We start from the raw sequence: 8,965 nt of genomic DNA on the forward strand, positions 1-8,965 counted from the left end.
TGGAGGCTTCAGGGTATTGTTTCAGGCCTATTGCCGCAAAGCTATTTCTTCTTGGTCAAAAGCATGAGGCATCTCTGGCCTTGGGTGGAGATGTGACATTCTGATCTGCTCCCCAGATTAGATAATCACACACTATTTTCTCCTCCCATAAGAGTTAATTCAGGTGGGCTGCTCAACCATCCCTCTGCTTACCCTAAACTGTGCCAAGAAAATAGAAGGAATAACTGCACCCTTAAGGAGACAATGTACACGTCTTTTCAGAAGTACTCCTTTCACTCTGTACAGTCCCTTGTAGGGCTGCTGCCTTGGAAATACTGAGTTCTGCTCCTTTCTTCATTCTTTTTCTTTCAGATACTGGCAAAGTCCAAGCATGTTTTTCCAGACACCTTGGGTCTCATTTCATCCTTTGCTTCTCAGAGTGTGGCTGCTTGGTGACCTTCAGGACAAAAGGGATGGCTTTTTCTTTTTCTTTTTCTCCTCCTATCAACAGATGCCAAGGTTTCAGCTTGTCTACCCCATTGCTTTTCTTCTCAAATTCCTTGAGATTCCTTGAGTCTTGTTTTAGTTTTTTTTTTCCCTAAATTTTATTTACATTGGTGTTCTGCCTTTATGTATGTCTGTGTGAGAGTGTCAGATGCCCTGGAACTGGAATTACAGACAGTTGTGAGCTGCCATGTAGGTGCTTGGGTTTGAGCCCAGGTCCTTTGGAAGAACAGCCAGTGCTCTTAACCACTAAGCCATCTCTCCAGCCCCTTGTTTGTTTGTTTGTTTCTTTTAAACCAAGGAAAATAAGAACACCCCCCCCCCCCCAAAAAAAAAGACTTATAATTTTCTTGGTAACATTCTGGCTATATAGAGTCATGACTTGTAAAGGTCAGGGGCCAGTTTAAAGACTCTGTTGGGGCCATTTGCCATTGTAATTAAGAATCTGTGGTGCTGGTCAGCTGGGGCTGAAGAATCAGATGTGATCAGCAAGACACCAGAACCACTGAATGAAATCTTTGCTTTATGGAGGCAATTGATGCTGGTTAGCTGGAACTCAGAAATTAGCTGTGTCTGAGACCAGCATCACTGAGGTGAGACCTACTGAAGAGTGTTTCAGCACACTGCAACACAGAAGGTTGTACCAGTGTTGGAAAGGTTTACTTTCCAGAGGCAGCAAGGTTGTACCCAGTGTTGGTGGCAGACCACGGTAGTCACCAGGTGGTACTGGTTTGGAAGGCAGGGAAGGATCATGGAGAGTAACTGAGGCATGGCACTGTGTGGTTGGTTGGGAGTACTAGAAGAGAACCCTGGAGAAGCTATTGGTGAAAGTGCAGCCCAGTTCAGCAGGGTCCCCAGCAGTTTGGAGACACCAGTACCATGGAATGGCTGCTAAGGACAGTAGCCCTAGAGTGGACAAGGCCTGAGACTACAAGACAAGCTGTGTGTGCTGTGGCAAGCCCTTTGGACGAGCCCAGATGCTGAATCTCACAGGCCTGGCCCTGACCTTTACATGGTTGGACTTTGGTTTGCTTTGGTCTGATTTTGACGGTGCCTGGTTCTTTCTTCTTAGAATAAGAAAGGATTGTACTCATTTTGATTTGAACTCTACCTCCACACAGGTAGAGACTTTGATTTTAAAAAAGACTTAAGATTTTTTTTTTTTAAGAGAGAATGAATGAACTTGTAAACTGTAAAAAGTACCTAACTTTTATATTGTTATATTTATTAATGTAAGAACTTGGGGATGTAAAAACAATAACAACAACAACAAGTTATTGTTAAACAGTGTTGTATTAGTGTGTCAAGTTCACAATTGTCAGCTGTCTTTTTGTCAATTTGCCACAAGCTAGAGTCATCTGAGAACAGGGAATCTTAACTGGGAAAGCCTCCTTAAGATGTGGCCATAGGCAAGCCTGGAAGGCATTTTCTTAATTAGTGAGGGCCCAGCCCATTGCAGGTGGGCACTGTCCTGGGCTTGTGGTTTTGAGTTCTATCATAAAAACAAAACAAGACAAAGTGAGGGAGCCAGTAAGCAGCACTCCTCTGTGTCAGCTCCTGCCTCCAGATTCTTGCCTGTGTGAGTTCCTGCCCTGATTGCTTTCAATGGTTGACTGGTGTGGAAGTGTAAACAGAATAACCCCTTGTCCCCCCAAGTTGTTTTTGGCTATGGTGTTTCAGCACAGCAATGGAGACCCTAAGACTGCAGCCATAGCTGGTACTTCTCAGGATTACCTGAACTTTGGAAGTTTCGCACGCATGAGAGATGAATTTCCTGTCTTCCAGTTTATGTCTGTCTTTCTAAGGCGTTGAACTGCCCCTACTCTAGTCGTACATCCACCTAAGATAAGTCCCCAACTTCTAGCAGAGGATCCTTCCATTCTTGGCAGCTGTCTGGTAAAGTCTCCAAACAAGGGCGGACTCGGGTAACTTGAGGAGCAGAGCCCCTTCTCTCATCAGGAGGCCATCTACCCCATCTCCGTAAATCCCGGGAAAGTGCACACAGAGTGCAGCCTGCCTCGATCATAATAGTAAGTTGCCTAAATTGAATCTTCGCGATTTTGCGATTCCTCCAAGTTCAGGAGAGTGAAGGAACTAGGTGACCCCAAGGGCAGGGCCTGGCCTCCTCCACAGTGCAGGAAGCCCCCCGCCCACGTGTGTCCAGCGGCTCCCGTGTAAGGCTTCCCTGCGCACTATTGGCCCGGCGGCGCAAGCTGACGTCACCGGCGGAGCCTTAGGCGCCTGAGAAGGCGAGCAGACGCTCTGGGCAGGCGGGCGTGTGCAGGTCAGCGTGCAAGTTCGGGCAGTTTAGTCGCTGCTCCTCCCGGGACTGCAAGTCGAGCAGAGTGCGGGAGGCCCGGTGAGTGTGCCTGGAGCCGAGCAGGAGTAGCGGGACTGCGGGTCGAGCAGTGCGGGCAAGGGGGCCGCTGCGTCTCCGGAATAGATTCTGAAAGTGAGTAGGAAATGCGAACTGACACTTCGGTCATTTCTCCTCCAGACGCTTGTGTGGTGATAGCGGGTCTTACTGTTCAGGACGTGAGGATAAAGTCCAACCCGATTTGCTCCAAACGTTTGAAAAGTGTAGTTATTCTTGGACGGGTTGATTAAACTGGCTGAGCGAAGTCAGCACCATAGGTGGAGACGTTTTCAAGGGGACTGAACCACCTGTTCTTAACACCCACCCTACCCCACCTGCGAGGCCTAAAGTTTGTCAATTTTAGGCGTCTTGTGCTGGGCTCCCTGTCTGTGGAGATTGAGCCTTACTTTTATTGTTAATTTTTGCCTTACATTTTGTTCTTCGACAATTTCATACGTGGATATAATACATCCTTATTGCTTTTTACAGTTGTCTACATTTACTGTGTTTTGTTTTGTTGTCCTCAGAGTGGAGATATTTCTATGATTTACAGGCTAGCTTGTACCTCGAGCTTATATATTCTCCTGCACCAGCCATTCCACGGAACCATCACCAAGTTATTGTCATTGAGTTCTAATAATTAACTTAAAAAGGTAACCAGCTTATTACAATAGTTACTAAAATAACACTGAAAAACTTTCTGTGGATCGTTGAGTCTTTGTTTTATTGTTGATTTTTGCCTTTGCTTTACTGTTGTTAGCCATTTGCTGGGAAGCCGTTGAGAGATTTTGATCTCATGATTTACTTACAAAGACAAATGAAGTATTTAGGGAATCATAATCAATGGTGGTAGTATAGCAGTTGTTTAAAATATAGATGAATGGATATGGATAGACAGTAATTCTCCTGCTCCAGTGATGATTAATGTCAACGAGTATGTTGAGTATCTCAGGAAGAGCAAATGCTATCTTGATAAGATTAGAGACCCTATGGAAGCTAGGTTGATCTCTGGGTTGTGACTGTTGAGCCTGGGGGAATGGCTGAAAGTTAAGCTCTGGTTGCATCTGGTACCATTCCGAAATTCAAGTTCTCCTGCAGGATAAAAAGTAAGTTTCTAGAAAGTACTAAGTTTTGTGGCTTCCCTCTGAAGACGCTCCAGGTGAATGCCTTACAAAGAACGAGAAGAGCCTCTGAGTGCTCTAGGACTCCTAACTGTCCTTACCCAGCTAGCAGATCTGCCCTGGTTTGCGGCCCACCGGTGATTATACTGAAGAAAAGAAGGGACAGAAAGTAAGGAACAGCAGAGTTATTTTAAAAGGAGAAGAAAACATTTCACCTGTCATGAGCCATTCCATTAATTTGACTTAAAATCTTCATCTCCTTGGAATAATTACAAGGAGTGGACTTCAGTGTGGTCTAGATGGCTTTCTGTATGCAGTGTTTTCACAGCCACTGTCATGCTCACAGCCAAGCTACCAGGCAGGCGTTTTAAGAGAAGGAAATCTAGAGTTCCCAGGCGAAAAGGGGTACTGAGCTTTATCAGTGTTCACCATGTCTGTTTGTCTGTCTCTCTCTCTCTTTTTTTTATCTTACTCTTTCTCCTCCCATTCCTTCCCTTCATCTTCTTTCTTCTCTCCCCTCCTCTCTGCCTAACCTAAGTATGTTGGGGGGAGGGCAGAGGACAACCTCAGGTGTCCTTTCATAGGCCACCCACTATGTCACCCTGTTTTCTGAGAGGGTCCCACACTAGTCTGGAACTCCCAGAGTAGACTTGGCTGGCTTATCAGTTAGCCCCAGGGATTCACCTTTCTCTGCCTATTGCTACCTCACCAGCATTGGGATAACAACTCAGGTCGTAATGTTTGCAAGTACTCTACTGACTGAGTTGTGTCCTTGGTCCATGAACGTACATTTTCTGTATATCCTGCAAGTCCTCAGAGTAGCTCACTATAAAGGCATGCAGGAAGAAGAGAACATATGATTTGATTGGGAAACACAGAACGAACTTTGCCCCTATGTACTGTGCCATTCCTTTTCTGTCATTGTTAAATAAACTACTTCACATCAGTACTACAGTTTCTTCTTGAGACCAGGAAATACAGAAGTTTGTTAGCATGACCCATATTTTATTTAAGGGACCCTGAATGAGTCAGTTGAAGTTCCAGGAAAGTGGGCTGTGAATATTTCGTGTTTTTGTCTGACTTGTCACTAGAAATGTTAAATGATTAAGTTGTTCAAGCTTTCATACTATGTAAGTATTAAACGAATAGAGTCATGACCTGGAAAAAGTTTAAAGTGCTAGCGACCCAATTTTAGCAGTCAATAGTTCATATCTTCTCTTGCCAAGCTAAGATTATAGTTGTGAGACTCAAAGAAGACAACATATTGTTTAGAAACTATAAAATATTTATCTGTAATAACATTTATTTTATTATTTAAAATATATTTATGTGTGTCTAAAATACTATATTAAATATAATTTATAATTGCCATCCATATGAAACTCATTGAGATAGCATTTTATAATAATTGAAATCTCTTGTATGTCTTATTTACAGTACAACTTAGTTCATACTGTCCACGTTTCAAGTCACATATAGCTAGTGGGTCCTATTTTAGGTATCACAAAGACATTAAATTGATACACTGATAGACATTAATTTAGGCTGCATTTTTTATCTGCAACTTTATTTGTAGTTTTAGCCTCTTGCTTTAAATTAGTACAAATTTGTTTCTAACAATTATTAGTAATAAACACAGAAAGAATACAGTTGCAGGAAGAGTAGAAATGGAGAAAATAGGACTTCCCCATTATTTCTGTATGTACCCGAAGTGGTGGGGAAGCTGAGACACCCCCTGTTATCTAACACCCTGTGATCTAACTTAGATTAGTAATCTCTCTGACCTTTGCTCCTCTTCCATAATATGGATGGCGTTACTGTGGCACAGTACAAAATATATTTGATCTTTCCCTCTTCCCAGTCAGAGATCTCCCTAAATTAAGTCTTAGTATTTTCTGACATTTTGTGTCTTTTGTTATTCTTAATAAGGTTGAGTTCCAGAGATTCATCACTGAGCTACACCCCCAAATCCCAACCAGAGGGCCTACTTTGTTCACACCCCAGTTTGTATGAGTGAGGTAGCTTACAGTGGGGCTCAAAGATAGCCTTAGGGTGGGCACAGTCTCAGAATCACCTGGTGATGAAAGTTAAGACTTTGGCTCCACCTGAGGATCTCTGGAAAGGGAGGAAGGAGGCTGGTGGTTCAGCTTTATAAAACTTCAGTAATAATATCTGAACAGAAAGCTTCACTTGCCTGATAAACGCATTGACACCCTGGGACTGGGACATCTCTCAGCTCTGTGGGATAAAAGTTAAAAGCTGTCTTGCTGAGGACCCTAACTGGTGTTGCTGAGAGTAGATATTTTTCTTGTCATTCATTCCTGTCCTTTATAACAACTATTCTTTTATTATTATTATTATTTTATTAAGTACAATTTATTCACTTTGCATCCCTCCTGTAGCTCCCTCCTTCCTCCCCTTCCAGTCCTACTCTCTCTCCCTCACTTCACTGATAAGGGAGGTCCTCCTCCCCTTCCCTCTGATCATAGTCTATCAGGTCTCATCAGTAGTGGCTGCATTGTCTTCCTCTGTGGCCTGGTAAGGCTGCTCCCCCCTTAGAGGGAGGTGATCAAAGAGCAGGCCAATCAGTTCTTGTCAGAGACAGTCCTTGTCCCCATTACTATGAATCCACTTGGACACTGAACTGCCATGGGCTACATTTGTGCAGGGGTTCTAGGTTATATCCATGAATGGTCCTTGGCTGGAGTATCAATCTCAGAAAAGACCCCTGTGCCCAGACTTTCTGAATGGGGATTGAGCATCTTAGCCAGAGTCCTCCTCCTTGATTAGCTTCCTTAGGTGTACAGATTTTAGTATGTTTATCCTATATTTTATGTCTAATAGCCACTTATGTCTATTCTTTTGTTTGAATTTGTGCTTTTGTGAAAGGTTCTCACCATGTAGCTGTTGTTAGCCTGGAACTTGCTATCTAGAGCAGGCTGGCCTTGAACTTGCAGCAATCCCCTTTCCCCTGCTGAGATTATATATTATAGATCTACTGCTGGGATTATAGATTATAGATTGACAGCTCAGCTATCAATGTCCTTTGTAAACTAAGAACAGTGTCTCTCTGCATTCTGTGAACCTGTCATTTCTATTCAACCCAAGGGAGGCTGTGGGAAACAGCTTTTATAACCAGTCATTTAGAAGTACAGGTAACAGCCCACTACTTGGATTGCTGTCTGAAGAAGGGGTCATCTTATGGGACTGAGCCCTTAGTTGATGGCTAAGTAGCTAGAGTTAATACGTATTGTTGGACTATTGGATACCAAAGCTGGTGTTTGTGGAAAGTTACAAGGTGTATGTGCCTGTCTCCAATCCAGTTACAAGAATGTTCCTTTTTGTGAGTGTAGAAGAGAAACTGTGTGTTTCAAATATCCAGTATACCTCCTGTGATACTTTAAGTAGTAAAATGTATACTTAAGTTACAGAGCAACAGGCTGCAATCTAGTAGTATAACTTGTTGTGACTAAAGCTAATAGTATACTTTTAAATTCATACCAGCCCACTCACCACCACCTTTAAATCTATGCTAAAAAAAAAGAAAAAAAAAGAATTTATTTGGCATGCATAGGACTGGTTTACAAAGTGAAGAAGTAGCCACCTTAGGCAGTGGATCCTTTCCAGTAGAGATCTCTTTTTGCTACTTAATTTGTCTAAATACACATCTTGAATTCCAGATATAGATACAGATCTCCCTTCTCCCAGGAAAATGTGCTCAATCTTTCTTCAGCACTCCACCCATGGAAGCCAGAGTAATTATCCTCAAAGGTCATAAGTACTTACCTTCAATAACAGCTTTCCTCTTAGAGATTATTCAAGAGGCTTGCGTTTTCAACAGAAAAGAATTGCCACCCTTTCCTTCATTCTTTCACTCCAAGTGTGAAAAGATGCAATAGAATGCCAGGTTATATTCTCTCATCATCGGTCAGAGGTATTCTTTGAAGCTTGGGTGATAGGAGGGCAGCTTCAGCTAATCATAAATTATGAATTTCAAGACATTTTATATGTTGTTTTTTTATAAAATAGTACTTTGCAATAATATAAGTTTGACTGAATTATATAAATTTGGATTTAAAATGTCTTCAAAATTAAAGATTATGCTTTCAATATGAACATTGAAAAATGTTGTTTATTTTTATTAGTCTTAATTTTGAGGCATTTGTTGACTTAACTAAAAAAGCTGCAAATAAAGAACACAGCTGTCTAGTCCTGAGCAGTCGCTGGTACCATGCATAGCTACCACAGCTGGCCGAGCTAACCATCTGATGTTAGCGCAGTATTGTAGTGCTGGTCAGGTCACTGGATTTCACTTTCTTTTATCTTTCCATTGTTCTGATCTAGGATTCATGTGAACTTGCCACATTATAATTAGTTACTATATGCTTGGTTTCTTTTAATATGTATGCTTTCAATATATAAAACACACCTTATTTTATTCATGGTCTCAACTCGAGAGAGGATTAATGTGTACAGTGCATCTCCTTTGTATTCGATACTTTGTCATGACCAGGTTGATATTCTGTTTTGGAGGAACAGTTTCATGAAATAAAGTCTTGCCTAAATGTATCCTATTAGTATCCCAGGGGTGTGAGAGGCCGATATATCTTCTTGCTTATGATAATCACTTTGATGATGGAGTTTGAGAGACCAAAAAGATTAAAAATTAGCAACTCTGTCTATTTAATCATAAAACACTGATGAAAACATTATTTTCTTTTTTTTTTTTTTGTGATCAAATTTCTACCCAACTCTCTTTTTTTTTTTTTCTGAAATATATTTATTATTTTTTTCTTTTTAGTTACATTTTGTTAACTCTGTGTCCCAGCTGTATCCCGCTCCCTCATTCCCTCCCCAACCCCACACTCCCTCCCTGGTCTCCTCCCCGCCCCTTTCCATGTCCACTGATAGGGGAGGACCTCCTCCCCTTTCATCTGACCCTGTTTTATCAGGTATCTTCAGGGCTGGCTGCAAAGTCCTCCTCTGTGGCCTAACAGACTGCTCC

The 8,965-nt window shown here is 42.1% G+C and overlaps 1 protein-coding gene across 7 annotated transcripts in view; it reads left to right on the forward strand.

Moving 5' to 3' along the window:
- The first annotated feature begins 2,724 nt into the window (after window positions 1-2,724).
- LOC129680835 (broad substrate specificity ATP-binding cassette transporter ABCG2) overlaps window positions 2,725-8,965 on the forward strand; it is a 56,642-nt gene continuing 50,401 nt past the window's right edge. For 2 of the 7 annotated variants that reach the window (XM_055612596.1, XM_055612598.1), the window contains exons 1-2: window positions 2,725-2,935; window positions 3,367-3,492. The gene's annotated coding sequence lies outside the window, so the exon portion shown is untranslated. The remainder of the gene's footprint in view (window positions 2,936-3,366; window positions 3,493-8,965) is intronic. The other 5 variants (XM_055612594.1, XM_055612595.1, XM_055612599.1 and 2 more) reach the window with 3 other exon arrangements.

Source organism: Psammomys obesus, unplaced genomic scaffold (genome assembly GCF_907164565.1).
Source record: "Psammomys obesus unplaced genomic scaffold, mPsaObe1.curated_primary_1811, whole genome shotgun sequence".
Taxonomy (NCBI): Eukaryota; Metazoa; Chordata; class Mammalia; order Rodentia; family Muridae; genus Psammomys; species Psammomys obesus.